Source organism: Pleurodeles waltl, chromosome 3_1 (genome assembly GCF_031143425.1).
Source record: "Pleurodeles waltl isolate 20211129_DDA chromosome 3_1, aPleWal1.hap1.20221129, whole genome shotgun sequence".
Taxonomy (NCBI): Eukaryota; Metazoa; Chordata; class Amphibia; order Caudata; family Salamandridae; genus Pleurodeles; species Pleurodeles waltl.
The window spans coordinates 1744011570-1744037279 of record NC_090440.1 but is presented as its reverse complement, the minus strand read 5'-3'; positions in this window follow the sequence as shown (position 1 = coordinate 1744037279).

Here is a 25710-nt window from a genome sequence, read left to right as displayed (position 1 = left end):
CTGTTAACCACCAAATAAACTACCAACAACCAAATGCTGGCAAGCAGTTTTCTGAAATGTAACTTCCCAAAAATGTTGATTCAGTTTAAAATATCAGACTCTAATACTGGGAGGCAAACGTCTGCCATCCTTTGACTGGTTTATGCCCCCACATTGGTCAGTGCTGTGAAAAATTAAGGAATCCTTAATAAGTGAGAAGTGGGCACCTTAAAATTAAGCAAGTACTTCTTTAATCTCAGAACACTGAAACACATTTTTCCTTACTTAGACTGTCACATTGTATTCAGGTGGCCCATGCCTTTATCCAATCAAGATCTTGCTATGGAAAAAGTGTTTTTGGAGTTCTTACCAGTATTCTATATTGTATCCACCGAATTAACAAGCATTTGCTATGCAATAGGTCTCGCATTTGCTTGCATTAGAGCTATTTGCATTGTAAATGCATAACTAGACTTTTCTTGCCACATAAATTGGTCAACTCTGCCACATAATTTGGTCCCTTCTGCCACATAATTCCAGTGGCCCTGCATATAACTAAAGCACTTCCATTTACTTTCTTCTTAGACCTGCAGCAAAAAATGAAAATATTTCCATAATTTATTATATTTTTATATTATTATTTTGGGGACCTCCAACCTAGTGTGGGGACTCGGGTGATCCAAACAGAAAGAGCAGGTCATGCGGTGTAGGAAGTTGGCTCTGTATGTACTATTTCAAAGTAAGAAATAACATGCACAGAGTCCAAGGGTTCCCCTTAGAGGTAAGATAGTGGCAAAAAGAGATAATTCTAATGCTCGATTTTGTGGTAGTGTGGTCGAGCAGTAGGCTTATCAGAGGGTAGTGTTAAGCATTTGTTGTACACACACAGGCAATAAATGAGGAACACACACTCAAAGACAATTCCAGGCCAATAGGTTTTTGTATAGAAAAATATATTTTCTTAGTTTATTTTAAGAACCACAGGTTCAAGATTTACAATCAATGCTTCAAATGAAAGGTACTTCACTTAGGTATCATAGGAACTTTGAATCAGCAAAATAGCACATACAGTTTTGGCAAAAATGGCAATAAGCTATTTTAAAACTAGACACTGCAAATTTCAACAGTTCCTGGGGGAGGTAAGTACTTGTTAGTTTTGCAGGTAATTAAACCAACTACAGGGTTCAAAGTTGGGTCCAAGGTAGCCCACCGTTGGGGGTTCAGGGCAACCCCAAAGTTACCACACCAGCAGCTCACGGCTGGTCTGGTGCAGAGGTCAAAGTGGTGCCCAAAACGCATAGGCTTCAATGGAGAAGGGGGTGCCCCGGTTCCAGTCTGCCAGCAGGTAAGTACCCGCGACTTTGGTGGGCAGACCAGGGGGGTTTTGTAGGGCACCGGGGGGGACACAAGTCAGCACAGAAAGTAAACCCTCAGCGGCACGGGGGCGGCCGGGTGCAGAGTGCAAACAGGCGTTGGGTTTGCAATGGAGTTCATTGGGAGACCTGGGGCTCTCTTCAGCGAAGCATGCAGGCAAGGGGGAGGCTCCTCAGGGCTCCTCGGGGTAGCCACCACCTGGGCAAGGGAGAGGGCCACCTGGGGGTCGCTTTTGCACTGGAGGTCGGATCCTTCAGCCTGGGGGCTGCGGGTGGAGTGTCTTTACCAGGCGTCGGGTTCTTAGAAACAGGCAGTCGCGGTCAGGGGGAGCCTCTGGATTCCCTCTGTAGGTGTCGCTGTGGGGGCTCAGGGGGGTCAACTCTGGCTACTCACAGGTTCGCAGTCGCCGGGGAGTCCTCCCTGTAGTGTTATTTTTCCGCAGGTCGAGCCGGGGGTGTCGGATGCAGAGTGGAAAGTCTCACGCTTCCGGTGGGAAACGTGCAGTCCTTTAAAAGTTGTTTCTTTGTTGCAAAGTTGTTTCTTCCTTGGAGCAGAGCCGCTGTCCTCGGGCGTTCTTGGTCCTTTTGGATGCAGGGTAGTCCTCTGAGACTTCAGAGGTCGCTGGACCTTTGGGGACGCGTCGCTGTTGCAGTTTTTCTTGAAGTGGGGAGACAAGCCGGTAGGGCTGGGGCCAAAGCAGTTGGTGTCTCCGTCTTCTCTGCAGGGCTTTCAGGTCAGCAGTCCTTCTTCGTCTTCAGGTTGCAGAAATCTGTCTTGCTTGGTTCTGGGGGCCCCTAAATACTCAATTTAGGGGTGTTTTTAGGTCTGGGGGGGTAGTAGCCAATGGCTACTAGCCCTGAGGGTGGCTATACCCTCTTTGTGCCTCCTCCCTGTGGGGAGGGGGCACATCCCTAATCCTACTGAGGGAATCCTCCATCTGCAAGATGGAGGATTTCTAAAAGTCAGTGTCATCTCAGCTCAGGACACCTTAGGGGTTGTCCTGACTGGCCAGTGACTCCTCCTTGTTTTTCTCATTATCTCCTCCGGCCTTGCCGCCAAAAGTGGGGCCGTGGCCGGAGGGGGCGGGCATCTCCACTAGCTGGAGTGCCCTGTGGCGCTGTAACAAAGGGGGTGAGCCTTTGAGGCTCACCGCCAGGTGTTCCAGTTCCTGCAGGGGGAGGTGAGAAGCACCTCCACCCAGTACAGGCTTTGTTACTAGCCACAGAGTGATAAAGGCACTCTCCCCTTGTGGCCAGCAACATGTCTGGTGTGTGGCAGGCTGGCAAAACTAGTCAGCCCACACTGGAAGTCGGGTATGTTTTCAGGGGGCATCTCTAAGATGCCCTCTGGGGTGTATTTCACAATAAAATGTACACTGGCATCAGTGTGCATTTATTGTGCTGAGAAGTTTGACACCAAACTTCCTAGTTTTCAGTGTAGCCATTATGGTGCTGCGGAGTTCGTGTTTGACAGACTCCCAGACCATATACTCTTATGGCTACCCTGCACTTACAATGTCTAAGGTTTTGCTTAGACACTGTAGGGGCATAGTGCTCATGCACCTATGCCCTCACCTATGGTATAGTGCACCCTGCCTTAGGACTGTAAGGCCTGCTAGAGGGGTGACTTATCTATGCCATAGGCAGTGTGAGGTTGCAAGGCACTCTGAGGGGAGTGCCATGTCGACTTAGTCATTTTCTCCCCACCAGCACACACAAACTGGCAAGCAGTGTGTCTGTGCTGAGTGAGGGGTCCCCAGGGTGGCATAAGACATGCTGCAGCCCTTAGAGACCTTCCCTGGCATCAGGGCCCTTGGTACCAGGGGTACCAGTTACAAGGGACTTACCTGGATGCCAGGGTGTGCCAATTGTGGAAACAAAGGTACAGTTTTAGGAAAGAACACTGGTGCTGGGGCCTGGTTAGCAGGCCTCAGCACACTTTCAAATCATAACTTGGCATCAGCAAAGGCAAAAAGTCAGGGGGTAACCATGCCAAGGAGGCATTTCCTTACATGCGGTGTGTTATGGGCATTGTTAAAGGAATGCCCCGCAAGCTGAGTGCAGCGAATATTGTAGTATCTTGACTGTAATGCTCCGAACAGCCCCTAGAGGTCACCATTATAAAAATAATATTTGTAGGAAACATGGTCATGTAACCATATAGTCAGCCCATAGAGAGCATAACGACATTGTTAGGAATGGGGTCCTTGGTTGACAGGTACCCCCTGTTTAAGCAAGGACCCTCACTCTAGTTAGGGTAAAAGAGAATCAACCTCAGCTAACCCCTGCTAACCCCCATGGTAGCTTGGCAGAGCAGTAGGCTTAACTTCAGAGTGCTAGGTGTAAAGTACCAACACACACAGTAACTTAATGAAAACACTACAAAATGACACAACACAGGTTTAGACAAATAGGAAATATTTATCTAAAAAAAACAAGACCAAAACAACAAAAATCCACCATACTCAAGTCAGCAAAAAGAGTCTTTAAGTAGTTTAAACACACACTAGCGTGAAATTGTACCTGGTGCGTGTCAAAAATAACCCCGCACGGGCGGGCGTGCTTCAAAAATAACCCCGCACGGGCGGGTGTGAGTCGGAAATCCAGCCGCACGATGATCCGAAAACCCCGCAGCGCAGGTTGTGATCTCCCAGCCTCCGTCAGCGATGCTGCGCGTCGCTTCTCCTGCTCCGTGCGTCGATTCTTCAATCGCGTTTCCTGCGAGCATCGTTTCTCAGCTGCGGAGCTGGCGCGCGTAGTTTTTTCAGCCGCAGATCGGAGTTGTGTCAATCTTTTCCCCGCACGGCACTCTGTGCGTGGATTTCCTTGTCTTTAGGCTGTCAGCTTCTCCTTTCAGGGTCCTGGGGACTGGATGGGCACCACAGGGCAGAGTAGGAGTCTCTTTAGAGACTCCAGGTGCTGGCAGAGAGAAGTCTTTGCTGTCCCTGAGACTTAAAACAACAGGAGGCAAGCTCTAGATCAAGCCCTTGGAGATTTCTTCTCAAGACTGAAGGCATACAAAGTCCAGTCTTTGCCCTCTTACTCTGGCAGAAGCAGCAACTGCAGGATAGCTCCACAAAGCACAGTCACAGGCAGGGTAGCTCTTCTTCCTAAGCTATTCAGCTCTTCTCCAGGCAGAGGTTCCTCTTGGTTCCAGAAGTGTTTCCAAAGTCTGTGGTTTTGGGTGCCCTTCTTATACCCAATTTCTCCTTTGAAGTAGGCCTACTTCAAAGTAAAGTCTCTTTTGAATGTGAACTCCTGCCTTGCCCAGGCCAGGCCCCAGACACTCACCAGGGGGTTGGAGACTGTATTGTGTGAGGGCAGGCACAGACCTTTCAGGTGTGAGTGCCCACTCCTGCCCTCCCTCCTAGCACAGATGGCTCATCAGGCTATGCAGGCTACACCCCAGCTCCCTTTGTGCCACTGTCTAGTATGAGGTGCAACCAGCCCAACTGTCAAACTGACCCAGACAGGGAATCCACAAACAGGCAAAGTCACAGAAATGGTATAAGCAAGAACATGCTCCCTTTCTAAAAGTGGCATTTTCAAACACACAATCTTAAAAACAACTTTACTAAAAGATGTATTTTTAAATTGTGAGCCCAGAGACCCCAAACTCCACATGTCCATCTGCTCCCAAAGGGAATCTACCCTTTAATCAGTTTTAAAGGTAGCCCCTATATTAACCTATGAGAGGGGCAGGCCTTGCAACAGTGAAAAATGAATTTAGCAATATTTCACTGTCAGGACATATAAAACACATCACTATGGTGGTCATTACAACCCTGGCCGTCGGTGTTAAAGCGACGGTAAGACCGCCAACAGGCCGGCAAAAAAAAAAATGGAATCACAACCGTGGCGGAAACCGCCAACATAGACAGCCACTTTAACACACCGACCGCCACGGCGGTACAAACAAACAGCATGGCGGTCACTGCCAACAGACAGACGGAGGACAATGTACTGCCCACAGTATCACAACCTACCAATCTGCCACCTTTTCTGGGGCGGATTCACCGCAAATAAAAACACGGCGGAAACAGGACTACGGAGGGAAAACGCTCACCTCTACACACCCCACGAGGAATCAAGACGCCATGGAACCCGAGCTCCAGATCCTGCCAGCCCTTATCTTCTTGCTCCTCTACCAGGAGCACGAACGCCGGCGGCGAAGACCACAGTGAGTACTGCACCCACGACACAGGGGAGGAGGGAGGGAAAAAACAATGACACACACACGCAACACCCCCACCCTCACCCACTACAACACATACACTAATACAGCATGATACATTATAGTTACACCACCCAAACCCCCTGGAAGAATGCAAAGACAAAAGGAAATGAGTGTAACCATCGTAATATATTAAAATCCAGTACGCACAAAATATATATACACCATAAACAAATATATACACTAAGAATAGTAGTCCAGGTAGTGCTCCATTGAAGTCCGTGGAACACTGGGCCCACACTGCATGGGCGAGGCCCACACTCAATCCCCGAACATGATGGAGAGAACACTGTAGGGGCATCAGATAGCAATAAAACAGGCACCTCAGGGGGAAGGGATGAGGGGGGGGGCCTCAGCCGGTTGAGTGCACGACGCCAAATCCACGAGGGGGCCACATGCCCACTGTTCAGTCCTGGGGAGTGCAAAGCCACAGTCTCTCAAGTCTCTACAGTGGGTGGTTTGGCCACTGTTCAATCCTGGGGAGTGCAAAGCCACAGTCTCTCAAGTCTTTACAGTGGGTGGGTTGCCCACTCTTCAATCCTGGGGAGTGCAAAGCCACAGTCTCTCAAGTCTCTAAAAAGGGTGGGTTGCCCACTATTCCATCCTGGGGAGTGCAAAGCCACAGTCTCACAAGTCTCTACAGTGGGTGGGTTGACCACTGTTCCATCCTGGGGAGTGCCAAGCCACAGTCTCTCAAGTGGATAACAGTCTCCACTGGTTCTGGAGGGGGCCTGGTGCCCAGAGTGCTTCATCCTGCTCGTGACGGACTCAGTAGCGTCAGTGCCCTTGGCACTCATGGGCCAGCGGTGCTTGTGGCGGCAGTGTCCTGTTCAGCGGTGCTTGTGGCGGCGGTGTCCTTGACAGCGGTGCTTGTGGCGGCAGTGTCCTGTTCAGCGGTACTTGTGGTGGAGGGTTCCTTGGCAGTGACTCAGCTGCTGGCGGTCCTGTCTGGCCCAGCGGGGCTGGTGCTGGCGGTCCTTTATGGCCCAGCGGGGCTGGTGTTGGCGGTCCTTTATGGCCCAGCGGGGCTGGTGCTGGTGGTCCTGTCCTGGGCAGCTGGGCTGGTGCTGGCAGACCTGTCCTGGGCAGCTGCGCTGGTGCTGGCGGACTTGTCCTGGGCAGCTGGGCTGGTGCTGGCGGACCTGTCGTGGGCAGCTGGGCTGGTGCTGGCGGTCCTGTCCTGGGCAGCTGGGCTGGTGCTGGCGGACCTGTCCTGCGCAGCTGGGCTGATGCTGGCGGTCCTGTCCTGGGCAGCTGGGCTGGTGCTGGCGGTCCTGGGCAGATGGGCTGGTGCTGGCGGTGGCCTCCTGGGCAGCGCGGATGATGGCGGTGGCCTCCTGGGCAGTGGGGATTGGGCAGCGGGGATGATGGCTGTGGCCTCCTGGGTAGCGGGGATGATGGCGGTGGCCTCCTGGGCAGCAGGGATGATGGTCCTGGGCAGCAGGGATGATGGCGGTGGCCTCCTGGGCAGCAGGGCTGGTGCTGGCGGTGGCCTCCTGGGCAGCAGGGATGATCGCGTTCTTCTCCGCTGTGCTGCTCTTCCTAGACTTGCCGAGTTTCTTGTGCCCCTTCCCCACCTTGGAAGGTGTTGCAGCTGACTCCACACTCCCACCTGTACCCCTGGGAGTGACTTTGGTGGCTGGAGTCTTCCCCCTCTCCCGCCGGGCACTGGCCAACTTTTGATGCTTGACAGGTGGGGGGCTGTCTATGCTGTGGCTCCGTGCCACACTGGGTGCCCTGCTGCCCTGCTGCCCGGTGCACTCCAGATTCCGGTGACTACAGGCACCACTGGTCCCGGAGATGTTGTGGCTGAGGTGCTAGGTTGGGACTTGGAGAGTCTGGCCCTAGGAGACTGACGGGGTGGGGGAGGTGAGGGAAAGAGGTCAAGGGTGGACAGGAAAAGTTTCTTGGGAACACTGGGACGGGTAGCTGGAGGGGGTTTGGGAGTGGAGGAAGAGGTTGTGGTTGGTGACTTTGGGTGAAGGTGCATGCGCTGTAGGCTGTAGTGAGGTGGATGGCTGTTGGGTGGGTGTGTGGCTGCGTTTGTGTATCTAGGGAGGTGGCATCACAGACACACTGGGAGAGGACACAGGGGACGTGTGAATGGTAGTGGGGGTGGTCACTGCACGTGAGCGGGGTGTGGTGGTGGGTGTGCTGGTGATGGAAGTAGTGGCTGTAGATGTAGTGCATGCAGGTGTGAGTGTAGACGAGACTGGGAGGGAGGAGGGAGACGAGGAGGAGGGGGACACAGTGGAGGCAGTGGATGTTGATGTGTCTGCATGTGTGTGTGGGATAGGCTGAGGTACAGGGGATTGGGTCTGGGTAGAGGAAGTTGGAGGGGGGAGACTAGAGATAGGGACAATAGCTGCCATCAGTGCTGAGGACAGAGTCTGAAAAACTCTCTGAAGGGCCGCCTGACCAGAATGAATGCTCTCCAGGAATGCATTTGTTTGTTGCAACTGCCTTTCTACACCCTGGATGGCATTCAAAATAGTAGACTGCCCAACAGTGAGGGACCTGAGGAGGTCAATGGCCTCCTCACTGAGGTCAGCAGGGGTGACTGGGGCAGGGACTGGGGTGCCAGGGGCGAAGGTGATGCCCACCCTCCTGGGTGAATGGGCACGGGGCAAAGGCTGAGGGCCTGCTGGGAGGGCGGTTCTGTTAGGGGGGGTGGCAGCTATACCTGTAGATGCAGGGGGCACAGATGTGGCCGCCACCAAAAGGGAGCTCCCATCAGAGGACGAGTCCGTATCACTGGTGTCAGCTCCTGTCCCCGCCGTGGAGCTTCCCTCACCCTCCGTCCCACTGGTGAATTCCGAGTCCATAGTCTCGCCCTCCAGGGCCATGTGGGATGCAGCTCCCTCCTGCTCCGGTGCCACTGCTCCTCCGCCTGATGATGCTACTGCACACAACAACAGGGAGACCACAAAAAGGGGGGGGGGCAACGATAGAAGAAAGACATGTTGAGTACATGCATTACCGCTACCGTTGGCGGACACGACAGACACAGAAGCTCCCTGCAGTACTCTGCGCACTTGGGGTCCACTGTTCAATCCCTGGGACATGGACTACAAGGCTATGGCCGACATCCGCACACATGGATGTCACAGGAGCCTGACTAGGTGGACTTGGCACTGTACACAGGTGGGGTAACACAGGGTCTGCCAGAACAAGGGGACCTAACTAGCACACTCGCCCTGGCCTAGGGAATCTCACAGCCCACCTCCCCCACCCAGACACCTCCACTGCGCGCAAAATCAGCAGAATGAGAGTGTACTCACCCCCTTGTGGCTGCTGTGAAGCCCTCAAGCGCCCATCCAACTCCGGGTACGCCACCACCAGGATCCTGAACATCAGGGGGTAATGGTGCGACGGGCACCCCTCCCACGTTGGGAGGCCATCCCCAGCTGGGCCTCCGCCGTCTTCTTGCTCCAGCGGCGAATGTCCTCCCATCTTTTACGGCAGTGGGTGCTCCGTCTGTGGTAGACCCTCAGTCCAAATATCCTTCTTCTGGTGGGCGCTGACCTACAGGAATAGTACAGGGGAAAAGGAGAAGATATAACCGTCTGCAATGTCACAGTCATTGCCCCCCTTCCCTACCCTTGCTATGGGGCACATGCACTCACCGTCGTTTCATGCACACCTCAATCTCCCCCCCACCATCCTTCATCCACCCAGCTCCACACAGGCATAGCCCATACAGCATGCTCCCAGTGTACTTACCTGTTTGTCTGGAGGACGGTAGAATAGCGTGAACTGGGGGAGGACCTCATCCACGAGTTTCTCTAACTCCTCTGAGGTGACAGCAGGGGCCCTTTCCCCAGACACATGAGCCATTATCGCTTCCAGACTGAGGTCACAGCATCAGGATCAGGTACCGAGTGATTGAACAGATAGAAAATGGCGGTCACGTCCGCAGCTGTGCATACCGTCACCACCGGCGTACATCGTCATTGGCTCCTGGGACCCATAGGGTCCAATGTTAGCCAATGCAGCATTGCGCCGCGGTCTTCGACTGCCTACCGCGGCGGTGTACAACGCCAGCGCATTTACCTCACATCCCATTGTCCCACTTTACAGGTCAGGCAACCGCCATTTTAGGGGCCCACATGGCTTAATCTTTCACTGCGTCACACATACCTAGGCCTTGCCTCAACACTCATAAAGGCCAAATTTTGGAATATGATTTGTGTTCTGTGTAAGCTGTGGGTACGTACCTCTGAGTTGGTTGACTCTGTGCTCGCTGTTGTCCTTCATAGGCACCGTGCGCTGGGACATGTGAAGAGATGGCGGCTTCCTCCGGTGTACAGACCGCTGGTGGACCTGTCGACAATGGAGGAAAGACATGTGATCATCACCTACAGGCTTGATCGTGCCACAATCCTGGAACTGTGTGCCCAGCTGGAGCCAGACCTGATGTCAGCTATCCGCCATCCCACAGGAATCCCCCCCTCTAGTGCAGGTGCTGTCAGTACTCCATTTCCTTGCAAGTGGGTCATTTCAAACAACAGTGGTCATAGCATCGGGGATGTCCCAGCCTATGTTTTTTAACGTGTTGCAGAGCTACATCGTTTTCCTTCAGGTGGAAGATTTGCCTACAGTGAAAGGTGACTTCTATGCCCTAGGACATATCCCCAACATCATAGGTGCTATTGATGGGACACATGTGGCTTTGGTACCCCCCGCAGGAGTGAACAGGTGTACAGAAACCGGAAGAGTTATCATTCCATGAATGTGGAGATGGTGTGTTTGGCAGACCAGTACATCTCCCATGTGAATGCCAAATTCCCTGGCTCAGTGCATGACGCTTACATCCTGCGGAATAGCAGCATCCCTTATGTGATGGGTCAACTCCAGAGGCACCGTGTGTGGCTATTAGGTGAGCACCTGGAAGCAAGTCAGTGGGAATGGTTGTCTGGGTCTGGGGATATCCCTACAGGTTAGTGTGTGTCTCACAGTTGCCCTTGCATTTTGCAGGTGACTCTGGTTACCCCAACCTGTCATAGCTACTGACCCCAGTGAGGAATCCCAGGACAAGGGCAGAGGAACGCTACAATGAGGCCCATGGGCGAACTCGGCGGATTATAGAGCGGACCTTCGGCCACCTGAAGGCCAGGTTCAGGTGCCTCCATATGACAGGTGGATCCCTATTCTACTCACCAAAGAAGGTGTGCCAGATCATCGTGGCCTGCTGTATGCTTCACAACTTAGCTAAGCGACGACAGGTGCCTTTTCTGCAGGAGGATGGTCCAGATGGCGGTGTTGTGGCACCTGTGGAGCCTGTGGACAGTGAAGATGAGGAAGCAGAAGAAGAGGACATCGACAACAGGAACTCGGTTATCCTGCAATATTTCCAGTGAGACACAGGTAAGAATACAAATCTGCCTACTACATGTACTTTAACACTACTACCTCTCTACTATATTTCGTTTTCACCCAGTGTATGGTCACTGAGTTTTCACTTTCCCTTACGATTTCACAGATGTGGGTCCCGCTGTGTGACATCAGCTTAGTTTCCTCATGGACTAGAGCTGTGTGACATATGTATGTTGACATTACATTTGAAAGAGCATTTTGTCACTGTAATTGCTGATACACTATTTCGAAATCACAGACAGACTCCAGATTGTTTTGTGCTTTAAGGGTGTTTATTTATGTGCTCAAGATTGGAGGGGGTTGTAAAATGGTGAGGGCTGATGGTGGAGGAATGTCCATGGCAGAGTCCAGTCTATTAGTCTCACAGCTGCATTGTCCAAATGGGCATAGGAAGTGGAGCTGGGGCAGTTTGAGGATGGACAGGGTGACAAAGTGGGGCAGAAGGATGACATTCAGGGTGGTCTCATTTCTTGGCGGGGGTCTTGGCATCGTTCTCTGTCTTTGTCCTTGATCTCAGGGACCATTTGCGGGGTGGTTCTCCCTCTGCAGGGGGTGGGGTGCTGGTGTGGTGGTCCTGTGGCGGTGCCTCCTGTCCACTAGCGCCGGCAGAGGTGGTGGGCAGTTCATCGTCCAGGCTAGTGTCAGGGGCACCTTGTTGTGCCACAGTGTCCCTCCTGGTGTTGAGGACTTCCTTCAGCACCCCTACGATGGTGCCCAGGGTGGAATTGATGGATCTGAGTTCCTCCCTGAAGCCCAAATAATGTTCCTCCTGCAGGCGCTGGGTCTCCTGAAAACTTGGCCAGTACTGTTGCCGTCGTCTCCTGGGAACGGTGGTAGGCTCCCATGATGTTGGAGAGGGCCTTGTGGAGAGTGGGTTCCCTTGGCCTGTCCTCCCCCTGTCTCACAGCAGCCCTCCCAGTTCCCCTGTGTTCCTGGGCCTCCGTCCCTGGACCATGTGCCCACTGCCACTGCCCCCAGGTCCCTGTTGTTGTTGGGTTGGTGGGTTAGCCTGCGTTCCCTGCAGTGGTGGACACACTGCTGATTGACGTGTCCTGGGGAAAGAGGTATGGGCCCGCTGGGTGGGTGCTGTGCTGGTGTTTCCAGAGGGGGGAAGCTCTGTGGTGGCCTGTGACTGTGTGAGGGGAACCGACTGTCCCAAGGTCCCGATGGGCCGGGCTGGTCATCTAGATCCAATTGGACAGAGCTGCTGTCATCACTGTGGGCCTCTTCTGTTGGTGGTGTGGACATGTGTGGACCCTCCTGTCCAGTGACGTTCGGTAGGGGTCCTGCAGGGTATAAAAGGATGTTTATTACATCTGTGTGTGCCATGGTGTGCAATGGGTGGGTGACCGTGTACCCCAGTGCTTGCATTCCTGTGTGGGTCCTTGTGTGATGGTGGTTTAGGGGGGTGTATGTGTATGTGCAGTGGCCATGCTTTGGTGATGGGTGTCCATGCTTTGTTGTTGCATGCAGGGCTTGGTGTTAGGATGTGTGGTTTGTGATGTTGGGACATTTGTGAGGAGTTGGAGTGATGGGGGCGAGGGTGAGGGTAGGGGTATGTGATAGCATGCAAGTAGGGTGGGGGATGTAATAGTTAAGATTTGACTTACCAGAGTCTATTCCTCCATCTACTCCTGCGAGGCCCTCAGGATGCAGATTCGCCAAGACTTGTTCCTCCCATGTTGTTAGTTGTGGGGGAGGAGGTGGGGGTCCGCCGCCAGTCCGCTGAACCGCAAGGTGGTGTCTTGAAACCACAGAACGCACCTTCCCCCGTAGGTCGTTCCACCTCTTCCTGATGTCATCCCTATTTCTTGGGTGCTGTCCCACTGCGTTAACCCTGTCCACTATTCTGCGCCATAGCTCCATCTTCCTAACTATGAAGGTGTGCTGCACCTGTGATCCGAATAGCTGTGGCTCTACCCGGACGATTTCCTCCACCATGACCCTGAGCTCCTCCTCAGAGAACCTAGGGTGTCTTTGCCATACCATACCATGGGGTGGTGTGGGTGATGTCTGGGGTGGTGTGTGTAGTGTTAAGTGGGGTGATATTTAGTGGTCTGTTGTGTGAGGTGCGTGATGGTATTGTGTGCCTGTGGATGCTTGGTAGTTGTTTGTAGTGTCTCTCTCTGGCCTTCTCTCAGTAATTTTGTCATAGGGGTTTGTGGGTGATGTGGGTGTGTGTTTTATATTGTAATGGGTGTGTGGGAGTGGTGTGTGTATGTGTATCAGGTGTGTGTATTTTGACATGTCCAATGTGGTGGTGTTTTGTCAATGTGTGTGTATTTTGAGCGTGGCGGTGTGTACCGCCAATGGAATACCGCGTTTGAAAGATCGCCACGTGGATTTGTGTGTCGTGATAGTGTGGGCGTATTTCTGTTTGTGTGACGGTGGAGGTTTTGTTTTCGCCAGTTTATCACTGACCTTTGGTTTGGCGGACTTGTGTGGGTGTCTGAATTTTGGCGGATTCCGAGCAGTAGGTCATAATGACCGTGGCAAAATTCTGCTGCCGCTGCGGTGTGTTGGCAGTCTTCTGCACGGCAGTAAGCAGCTTTTACCGCCAATGTTGTAATGACCCCCTATATGTCCTACCTTAACCACACACTGCACCCTGACCTTGGGGCTACCTGGGCCTACCTTAGAGGTGTCTGACATGTAAGAAAATGGAAGGTTTAGGCCTGGCAAGTGGGTACACTTGCCAAGTCGAATTTACAGTTAAAACTGCACACACAGACACTGCAGTGCCAGGTCTGAGACATGATTACAGAGCTACTTATGTGGGTGGCACAACCAATGCTGCAGACCCACTTGTAGCATTTGATTTATAGGCCCTGGGAACCTCTAGTGCACTGTACTAGGGACTTACTAATAAATCAAATATGCCAATCAAGGACAAACCAATTACATACAATTTACACAGAGAGCATATCCACTTTAGCACTGGTTAGCAGTGGTAAAGTGCTCAGAGTTCAAAAGCCAACAGCAACAAGTTAGAAAAATAGGAGGCAGGAGGCAAAAAGATTGGGGATGACCCTGTATAAGCAAAAAAGTTCAACAGACATGAAAACAGAATGACCGAAAATAATTTAGTGTAATCATATATGTAGCCCATAGAGGACATAGGCCCTAATTACAACCCTGGCGGACGGTGTTCAAGCAGCGGTAATACCACCAACAGGCCGGCGGTAAAAAAAATGGGAGCAGGACCACGGCAGAAACCGCCAACACAGGCAGCCACTTTAACACTCCGACCGCCATGGCGGTAGCAACAAACACCGATGCGGTCACAGCCAACAGACAGGCGGAAGACAATGTACTGCCCACCACATTACAACCCGCCTATTCGCCAGCTTTTCCAGTGCGGTACCAACGCCATCAAAATCACGGCGGAAACAGTGTTTGGTAAGGAAACCACTCACCTCAGGACACTCAACGAAGAACCAGGACACCATGGAGCCCGAGCTCCAGGTCCTGCCAATGCTGGTCTACCTCCTCATCTACCAGGAACACCAAAGACGGCGGCGACGACGGCGGTGAGTACTGCATCTAGTACACAGGGGAGGGGGGAGGAAAAAGAGAGTGACACACACACGCAACTCGCAACACCCCCACCTCCAACACCATACACACAAACAGATCCAACAACATTACAAATACACCCCGTAACCCCCTGGAAGAACACAAGGACAAAAGGAATTGAGTCAAACCAGTGATATTTTAGAAATAGGCAGATATACTATAGATTTTGAAAAACAGTATTTAAAAAAATATATAATATGTACAGAAGGCAGTACATTGTCCTTCACAATTGTTCGTGGGCCACTGGGCCAAAAATCATGGGCCAAGCCCACACTTGACTCCTGCCTCAATACGGAGAGAACACTGCAGGGGCATCATGTCGAAAACACACAGGCACCTCAGGCGGATGGGGAAGGGGGGGCACCTCAGTCGGAAGATGGTATTACGCCACTGCTCCTGGAGGGGGCTCTATGCCCACTGCTTGGTCCTGAGGAGTGCAAAGCCACAGTCTCTCAAGTGGGTGGTTTGCCCACTGCTTGGTCCTGGGGAGTGCAAAGCCACAGTGTCTCAAGTGGGCAGTTTGCCCACTGCTTGCTCCTGGGGAGTGCAAAGCCACAGTCTCTCACGTGTGTGCTTTGCCCACTGCTTGGTCCTGGGGAGTGCAAAGCCACAGTCCCTCAAGTGGGTAGTTTGCCCACTGCTTGGTCCTGGGGAGTGGAAAGCCACAGACTCTCTAGTGGGTGGCTTCTCCACTGGTTCTGGAGGAGGATTTGTGCCCAGTCTGCTTCATCCTGCCAAGGTTAGGGTGAGTGGATGCCTACCTCCACTGGTTCTGGAGGGGGCTTTGTGCCCAGAGTGCTTCATCCTGCCAAGGATAGGTTGTATGTGGATGCATATCTCCACTGGTTCTGGAGGGGGCCTTGTGCCCAGTGTGCTTCATCCTGCCAAGGATAGGGTGAGTGGATGCATATCTCCACTGGTTCTGGAGGGGGCTTTGTGCTCAGTGATGCAGTACTTGGGGTGTGCCAGTTCACATTCCCTCACCTGGGTGTCTGAGGCATGAGATTTGCAGGGAACAGGTAGCATGATGGTTAATGGAGGCAGGGCTAGACTCCATCCTGCGGTGGCTAAGGCTGCTAAGTGGTGTTAGTGCCAGTGCTGGTGGGGGTGCTTCCAGTGGTGGTGGTAGGCTCCAGCCCGTCTCCTTCAGCCTCGGACGGCCGCCCACTGGGGCCGCTGGTGCTGGTAGTGGTTCTACTGTCAGCGGTTTAGGTCGCGGTGCTTGCGGCAGTACTTGTGGCGGGGCTGCTGGCGGTTCTGGCCGTGGTGCAGGTGCCGGTGCTGCCAGTGGTGAATGGAGGCTCCAGCCCTTCTCCTGCAGCCTCGGACGGCCCCCCCCACTGGGGCTGCTGGTGCTGGTAGTGGTCCTACTGTCAGCTGTGCAGGTGGCAGTGCTTGTGGCGGGGCTGTTGGCGGTGCTGGCCATGGTGCAGGTGCCGATGCTGCCAGTGGTGGAGGGAGGCTCCAGCCCTTCTCCTGCAGACTCAGACGGCTGCCCACTGGGGATGCTGCTGCTGACAGTAGTGGTGGCAGCGGTGGTGCAGGTGGCGGGGCTTGCGGCGGGGCTGCTGGCAGTGCTGCATGCAGTGCAGGTGGCGAGGCTGGCAGTTCTGCTGGTGGGCACCAGGGCTTCACCTGCATTCTCAGTCGGCTGAAGTGCCTTGCCTACGGTTTTCTGCCCCTTCCTCACCTAGGCAGATGCTGTTGTGCCCTTGGCTCGGTCAGCTGGAGTTTTGGAGGAGGCCTTGCTGGGTGGGTGTGCTCCTTGCCCTTGCTGCATGCTGTCCCCTTCTTCACCTTGGCAGGTGGCAGAATGGTTTGGTCCTTTGCAGGAGTTTGTGGCGGAATAGTTTGGTACTTTGCAGGGGTTAGTGGCACACTGGCTTTCCTGACGGGTGTCCCCTTTGAGCCTCTGGGAGTTGCAGGTTCCACATTTGACGGCGACTTGGTGGCTGAGGTGCTGGCCTGGGTTCTGGACACCCTGGCCCGAGGGGAATGATAGGGGGGAGGGAACAGGTCAAAGTTTGCCAGGAAAAGTTTTTTAGACACACTGGGGCAGGAAGAGGGAGAGGGTTTGGGAGTGGAGGAAGAGGGAGTGGTTGTAGGAGGTGTCTGTCTGCTGAGTTTGGGTGAAGGTGCATGGGCTGGATGCTGTTGTGAGGTGGATGGTTGTTGGGTGGGTGGGTGCTTGCATTTGTGTACTTTGGGAGGAGGGGTCATAGCCACACTGGGAGAGGACACAGGGGACGTGTGCATGGTTGTGGGTGTGGTGACTGCCAGTGAGGGGTGAGTAGTGATGGGCGTGCTGGTGATGGAGGTAGTGGATGAGGATGTAGTGCATGCAGGTGTGAGTGGAGATGATACTGGGAGGGAGGTGGACAAAGAGAGGGTGGCACAGTGAGGCAGTGGATATTGGTGTGTCTGCATGGGTATGGTGATTGTGTGAGTGCCTGTGGGATGATGTGTGGTGCTTGTGTTTGCCCGAGCCACTTCTGTGTGTTGATTTGGGTGAATGCTGGTATGAAGGTGTGCTTGGGATAGGCTGGGGTTGAGGGGATTGGGACTGGGTAGAGGAAGTTGGAGGGGGGAGGCTAGACACAGGGACAATGGCTGCCATCAGTGCTGAGGCCAGAGCCTGAAATGCTCTTTGTTGGGCCGCCACGCCAGAGTGAATGTCCTCCAGGTATGCATTTGTTTTTTGCAAATGCCTCTCAGCACCCTGGATGGCATACAGAATGGTTGACTGCCCAACAGGGAGGGCTCTCAGGAGCTCAATAGCCTCCTCACTGAGGGCAGCAGGGCTGACTGGGGCAGGGCCTGAGGTGCCTGGGGTGAAGGAGATGCCCACTCTCGTGGGGGAGCGGGCACAGAAAACACGCTGAGGGGCTGCTGGGAGGGCGGCGGCTGTACTTGTTGATGGGGTGGGCACAGAGGTGGCCGCCACCACCAGGGAGCTTCCATTGGAGGAGGAGTTGCTGTCTGTGGTCTCCCCTCCTGTCCCCGTTGTGGTGCTCCCCTCGCCCTCTGTCCCACTAATGCCCTCACCATTGGTGGATTCGGCCTCCAGACCGATGTGGGATGCAGCTCCCTCCGTCTCCGGTGCCTCTGCTCCTCCGCCAGATGATGCTAATGCACATAAGGACAGGGTGACAAAACAAAAAGGGGGGGAGAGACAGAGGATACACTTGGTCAATGCCAGCAGCACCACTACAGTTGGCGTACACAACACACAGGGAGCAGCCCTATGCACTAGGCCATGCCCAACCAGTTACTAAGATAGTCAACAGCCCATGGGGTACAATGCCTAACGCCATCAGCTGCACTCCAGAAACCCACAGGACCCTGCCCAGTAGTAGATGCCCACTAACATTATTGGGGTAGGTGTGCTTCAGAGCCCTCCCAACAAGGGCCCTACCCTGCCATCTTCGCCCTGGCCTAGGGGCACCCATAGCCCCCTCCCAGGTAACTTTTAACACGCGCACAGCAGGAGTCAGATTCTGTACTCACCCCCTTGTGGCTGCTGTGATGCCTTCAAGCGCCCATCCAACTCCAGATAGGCAAACGCCAGGATGCGGAACATAAGGGGGGTCATGGTGCGACGGGCACCCCTTCCTCGTTGGGAGGCGAGCCTCAGTTGGGCCTCTGCCGTCTTCTTTGCCCAGCGGCGCAGGTCCTCCCACCTTTTGCAGCAGTGGGTGCTCTGCCTGTCAAAGACCACCAGGGTCCGCACCTCCTTGGTAATGGCACGCCAAATACCCCTTTTCTTGTGGGCACTGACCTGCAGGGAAAAGACAGCAGAAAAGGGAATTAGTCAACCGTCACACTCATGACCCACCATATCCCTCCCATCCCATTTCGGATTCACAATTTGTTTCTGTAAAGTAATGAAATCAGCATTAGTGCAATAGATGTGGGAATAAGACCCTCTGCTCACCGCTCTCTTCCATAGGCTTCTACCACTGAGGCTGAATATGAGATGGTGGCATCCTCTGGTGTACAGACCCCTGGTGGACCTTGTAACAATGGAGGACAGACACATTATCATTACCTACAGACTTGATCGTGCCACAATCCAGGAACTGTGTGCCCAATTGGAGCCAGACCTGATGTCATCTATCCGGCAGCCCACTGGTATCCCCCCTCTAGTGCGAGTCCTGTCAGTGCTCCATTTCCTGGCAAGTGGTTTGTTCCAAACAACAGTGGCCATGGCATCAGGGATGTCCCAGCCAATGTTCTCTAACGTGTTGACAAGAGTGTTGTCAGCCCTGCTGAAACACATGCGCAGCTACATCGTGTTCCCCCAGGTGGAGGATTTGGCCACAATGAAAGCTGACTTTTATGCCCTGGGTCACATCCCCAACATCATTGGTGCCATTGATGGTACACATGTGGCATTTGTCCCAGCCCCGGAGAAATTAGCAAGTTTTCAGGAATAGAAAAAGCTATCACTCTATGAATGTGCAGATGGTGTGTTTAGCGGACCAGTACATCTCCCATGTGAATGCCAAATACCCTGGCTCTGTGCATGACGCCTTTATCTTGAGGAATAGCAGCATCCCATATGTGATGGCTCAACTCCAGAGGCACCGGGTGTGGCTAATAGGTGAGACCAAGGCCCCCATCCAGTATATATTGGTGTATGGGTATGGAGTGTGTGGCTAACAGGTATCCCTCGATATTTGCAGGTGACTCTGGTTACCCCAACCTCTCATGGCTACTGACCCCAGTGAGGAATGCCAGGACAAGGGACAGGCAGAGGAATGTTACAATGAGGCACATTGGCATACAAGGATGATTATAGAACGGACCTTCAGCCTCCTGAAAGCCAGGTTCCGATGCCTCCATCTGACAGGTGGATCCCTGTACTACTCAGCCAAGAAGGTGTGCCATATCAACGTTGCATGTTGCACAACCTGGCCTTGAGATGCTAGGTGCCTCTTCTGCAGGAGGATGGGCCTGGAGATGGTCTTGTGGCAGCGCTGGAGCCTGTGGACAGTGAGGAAGAGGAGGCAGAGGAAGAAGATATTGACAACAGGAGCAACATAATTCAGCAATACTTCCAGTGACACACAGGTAAGACATTATACGTTCACTTTACATTTCAGTTATCTGTTGGACATTGTACAAGGCAGCCTCTTACCCTATATGTCTATGGCCACTGACTGTACCCTTTGGCATCTCTATTTTCAGATCACTGTGCCCCACTGTGGCTCCTGCTATGTATAATGCTGCCCATCCTAGGTCATTCCAAAGTATATTTCACTGTACATTTGAGTTGCAATGCTTTGATTTGGTCTTACTAATACATTTGTGAATCATTTGACAGACTTCAGATTTGTATTTGTTCCAAGGTTGTTTATTTAAGTGCTCATAAGTATAGGGGGATGTGCAATGGGCTAGGGTGATGGTGGAGGAAAGTCCAGGGTAGAGTCCAGTCTCTTGGTATCACAGGTGCATTGTCCAAGGGGGCCTGGGAAGTGGAGCAATGGCAGTTCAAGGTGGACAGGGTGACAGAGTGGGACAGAAGGGTGACAATCAGGAGAGTCTTATTTCCTGGGGGGGTCTTGTCAATGTTCTCAGGCTTCTGCCTAGATCACAGGGACTGTTTGCGGGGTGGTTCTCCTTCTGCAGGGGTTGGAGTGCTGGTGGCCTGTTGTTCCTGTGGCGGTGCCTACTGTCCACTAGCGCCGGTGGAGGTGGAAGGCTGTTCATCGGTTTGGCTAGTGTCAGAGGCCCGTTGTTGTGCCACTGCCTTCCTCATGGTCTTGGCCATGTCAGCCAGCACCCCTGTAATGGTGACCAGGATGGTGTAGATGTTTGTTAGGTCATCCCTGATCCCCAGGTACTGTCCCTCCTACAGCCGGTGGGTCTCCTGCAACTTGGCCAATATCTGGCCCATGGTCTCCTGGGAATGGTGGTATGCTCCCAGGATGTTGCAGAGTACCTCATGGAGAGTGGGTTCCCTGGGCCTGTTCTCCCCCTGTCACACAGCAATCCTCCCAGTTTCCCTGTTGTCCTATGCCACTGTCCCCTGAACCGTGTGCCCACTGCCACTGACCACAGGTCCCTGATCGTCCTGGGTTTGTGGGGTTGCCTGGGGTCCCTCTAGTGGTGGACACACTGCTGGATGACATGTCCTGGGGACAGTGGCATGGGCCCGCTGGGTGGGTGCTGTGGTGGTGTTTCCTGAGGGGGGAGGCTCTGTGTTGGTTTGGGACTGTGGCAGGGGAACCAACTGTCCAGAAGTCCCTGATGGGCCAGGTTGGTCATCCTGATCCAGGCATCCAGAGCTGCTGTCGTCACTGTGGGCCTCTTCAAGGGGGGGGGGGGGCTGGATGTAGCTGGCACCTCTTCTCCGGTGACATTGAGTATGGGTCCTGTGGGGATGCAAATGCAGTGTTAATGTATCTGCGTGTGCCATCTTGTGCATGGGTGTGTTTCCTTGTATGGTGGTGATTTCCCTGTCAGCTTGGCCTTGTGTGAGTGGTGATTTTGTGGGCTGGGTGAGTCTCTGTAATGGGCATGCTGTGCTGATGGGTGTCCATGCAGGTCTGTGATGGGGGTCAATGCATTGGTGTTACATGCAGGACTTGGTATTGGGATGGGTGGGTTGTGATGGTGGGGTATGTGTGAGGTGGTGGAGTGATGGGGGTGAGGGTAGGGGTTTGTGATGGCATGCAGGTAGGGTGGGGGATATAATAGTAAAGATTTGACTTACCAGAGTCCAGTCCTCCTGCTACTCCTACGAGGCCCTCAGGATGAATGATCGCCAATACTTGCTCTGCCCATGTTGTTAGTTGTAGGGGAGGAGGTGGGGGTCGACCGCCAGTCTTCTGTACAGCTACCTGGTGTTTTGCAACCACGGAATGCACCTTCCCCCGTAGGTCGTTCCACCTCTTCCTGATGTCATCCCTTGTTCTGGGGTGCTGTCCCGCGGCGTTGACCTTGTCTACGATTCTCCGCCATAGCTCCATCTTCCTTGCAATGGACGTCTGCTGCACCTGTGATCCGAATAGCTGTGGCTCTACTCGGATGATTTCCTCCACCATGACCCTTAGCTCCTCCTCTGAAAACCTGAGGTGTCTTTGGGGTGCCATGGTTGTGGTGTGAGTATATGTGTGAGGGTGTGTGGGGTGATGTGTTGGGGTATGTGGTGTGAGTTGCGTGGATGGTGTATGGGTGATGGTGTTCTGTGCCTCTGATGGAGTGGGTGCTCCTGACTTGTGTCTCTCTCAGTTAGCAATATTTTTTTTGGTAGAAGGGGTTGTGGGTAATGTGGGTGTGTGTTTTATAGTGGTGTGGGTGTGTGGGTGTGGTGTGTGTGTATGTGTGTTAGGTGTGTGTAGTTTGAATTGTCTAATGTGGTGGTGTTTTGTAAATGTGTGTGTATTTTGAGCGCGGCGGAGTGTACCGCCAATGGTTTACTGCGGTTGAAAGACTGCTGTGGTGATTCATGGGACGTGATACTGTGGGCGCATTCCTGTTGGCGTAACGGTGTGGGTTTGGATGGCGGACGTGTGTGGGTGTCTGTATAGTGGCGGATTTGTCAGTGTCGATCATAATACCCGTGGCGGAATACCGCCGCAGGCACGGTATGTTGGCGGCAGGGTTGTAATGAGGGCCATAGTGCCTATACATTTTCAGGTCAAGCAGGCATATTGCAATACGATTACAAACAAAGCCCTTAAAACAAATACTACTCCCACCTGTAAAACAAAAGTTCCAACCATGGGCAAGCTTAAAAAGACACTGAATGGTGGGAGAGGTTACTATTTGTGGGTGCCCCACAACCTAGGGTGAGGACCCAGAGATGATCTAGACAGAACGAACACATCATGCTGAACAGTTTGAGGGTGGTCCCATTGTCCTAGGACCACCACTTGGTGAGTTAATGGCAAACATATTTTGGAAAAAGGTGTCGCAAATACTGTAGTATTTTGATTGTAATGTTCAGAACATCCCCTCGAGGACACCATAATAAAAATGGCATTTGTAAGAAACATGTTCATGTAACCATATAGGAAGCCCCTCAAGGGTATAACAAGATGAAAATAGAATGGCAGAAAATAATCAGTGTAACTATATATGTAGCCCCTAGAGGGCATAGTGACTTATACATTTTCAGGTCTCACTGACCTACTGCAATACTATTACAAACAAGGCACTTAAAACATAAACTACTCCCAGCTGTAAAACAAAAGTTCCAGCCATGAGGGAGCTTAAAAAGACACTGAATGGTGGGAGAAGTTACTATTTTGGGATCCCAAACAACCTAGAGTGGGGACCCAGAAATGACTTAGACAGAAAGAGCGCGTCATGGTGAACGGTTTGGTGGTGGCCCATTGTCGCAGGAAGACCACAATGTAAGTAATGGGCAAAAATGTTTTAAAAAAATTCCCCACACAGCATTATGGGGTGCGTTTCCCAAGTGCAGTGAATATTGTAGTATCGGCTCTCCCACTGTGCCCAGATAATGATTTTGAGGATTTCTGCGTTTATTTCTATTGTAAAAGCTCCATTTTGTATAATTTTCAACTGGTAAACTTATAACGTGGTACTCATGTAAAGCGCTCCTCTGATCGAAGTCTAGCTATATAATACTTCTTGTCGTCATGTAAAGCGCTCCTCTGATAGAAGTCTAGCTATATGATACTTCATGTCGTCATGTAAAGCGCTCCTCCGATCAAGTTTGTGTTATATGAAATTCACATCCTCTTGTAAAGCACTACCCTGATCAAGTTTGTGCTATATGAACCTTAAAAAAATACATAAATATTAAATAAATAAAAAAATAAAAAAACTCTCAGCTTACAGCCTTTGTGCACAGACACCACAAAGATATAGCAGCATGCCCCAAACAAGGAAGAGAAAGAAACAACATACGGCTGTAGAGCGCAGAGAGTCAAGAGAAAAAAGTAGTGCTCTACACTAAGGTATATGGCCAATCGTGCAACAATGTAACAGGGTCCGTCTCCAAGGTGGTAAAAAGCAGCCTCATGCAGGTCAAATGCAAAGCATTTACCTACGAAATCAAGGGAATTATGAAAGGCAGGCAAAGGAACGAATGAAAGTGATGGCCGTGAGATGGGCATGGTTAAAGCCCAAAGAGTAGATTACAACATGTCGAAGAGCAGTGCTTGTGCAGTGCTAAGCTCGCCTCAAAATGCCAAGTCCTTGTGGGACCAAGGAAAACAAACATGCCTCATCAGTTATCACCTGCAAGTGCCCTTAGCAGCACAGCAAATACTGCTTAAAGGCCTATACCTTGACCACAATGTAAATTATCTGAAGCCTTACCTTTCCTTAAAAAGAAGTTAAAAATTCACACCTCAGCGACACAACTATGTCCTTTGTGTGTTCACCAATTATGCATTCCCAACATTAAAATCAGAGTGAGAGACAAGATTTTTCAAATGGCACAAACCTAACTCAGACAGATAACTTATGAGCCTTCCTTGAACAACTAAACATTTCACTACTCCCAAGCAAATACCTCAGAGTACTTAGGTTCTGTTCAAGACCTGTTAGCAGTATCGGGGCACTGAAACTTTGGTGGATGCATCCTTTACGCATATTGCAATAAACAAAAGTTTGAATTTGTATGTTAATAGTGTATTCCAAGAGGCCAAAAATATTTTTTTCAAGATCAATTTTCTATCTCATCAGTTTGTTTCCCACAACGTATTCTTGAGTTTTGAAAATGTATAGTCATAGAGGGAGGGAACTGAACGTTAAGGGTATGATGGTCAGAAGATTCACCGTCATTCAATAGCAACTAAATAAGTGTTGACGCGGATGAGCTCAATGTATGTGCCAACACTTACAAGAATATGAAATGCCACAATAAAACAAAGATAATGTTTGATCGTTTTACCACCAATGCTTGATTATAACATATGAATGTTAAAAGTAAATCCCGATTTGGTCAAGTGAAGAAGCTAGGATTGAAACTCTGGCCTTTTGACGTCTCATAATTCAGACCAGATAGAAGAAAAGTCCTGATTTAACGGTTTCAAGGTTCTTCTAAATTGTTCTTCTTCATCCATGTGCCTCAACAGTTTGGAGCTGGAACACCTTTCAGAAGAGATCCTTCATAGTACACAAACACCCAGCAAACGTTTATAAGACTGGAGGGAGACTATTCAGAGAGAGAAAACAGCCCATGCAGCAGGAGTTCTTATTATTGGTAGGAACTGTCAGACTTCAGTTTGGCTGTACAATCCTGTTGGTACCAAGCATGGCTTGTTCTTCACTAGCCCCTGGCTTCAGCTGTTTCAAGCACTGCAGCAGAACTCTGTTTGGCCTCCTCCAATAGACTGGACACTTGCTCCTTCATCTAAATTAAAAAACAGAGATAAAACGGAGTTAAATAACCACTGGAATTTTTTATCTCCAGCAGGTGGGAAATTTCCACACAGCAGGGACATACCTTTGTCAGCTGTTTTAACAGGACTGTTAGAAATGGGGGTTGGCTAGGGTAGGACCCTAAGCCAGGCAGAACCCACCACTCTAGTCAATGTGAGGGAGCTACACACCCAAGATAACCCCTGCTCAACCCCTTGGTAGCTTGGCACGAGCAGTCAGGCTTATTCCAGAGGCAATGTATAAAGCGTTTGCACAACACACACACACACCAGTGACAATAACTACACCATACAAGAGGCTCCACACAAGGTTACATAAAAATCTATTGTATTGTACATAAGTCATAGACCAAAAATGACACATCATAAATTACTTTGCCTACTCGGCAATTGTCAAACCACACACCTCATGAAAAACACCCTCCATGTACATTCAAGGCAGATCCTAAAATATGGTTATTATCGGGACAAAGCAAAAATGACACAGATCATAATATCAGATCATGAAATGTAGCAGATAAGCTAGGGAGGGAAAACACATGAATCAACAAACATCCCTGTAGTACATAGGTAACCACTTTGGCCATCACACCTCATCAGTAATGCCTAAATTACAAATTACCATCATAAATACATAGATCCAGTGGTCCTGCACCTATATTATATTTCAGGCACCAACCATAGGTCACAGGAAACCCCTGCACACCCAAAACAATGAATACGGTTATACATGGCAGGATCAGCAAGAACTTGATCTCTGTCGAGGATTCCTTCCGTCCTGCCAGCTGATTTGTGAATGCCCCCAAAA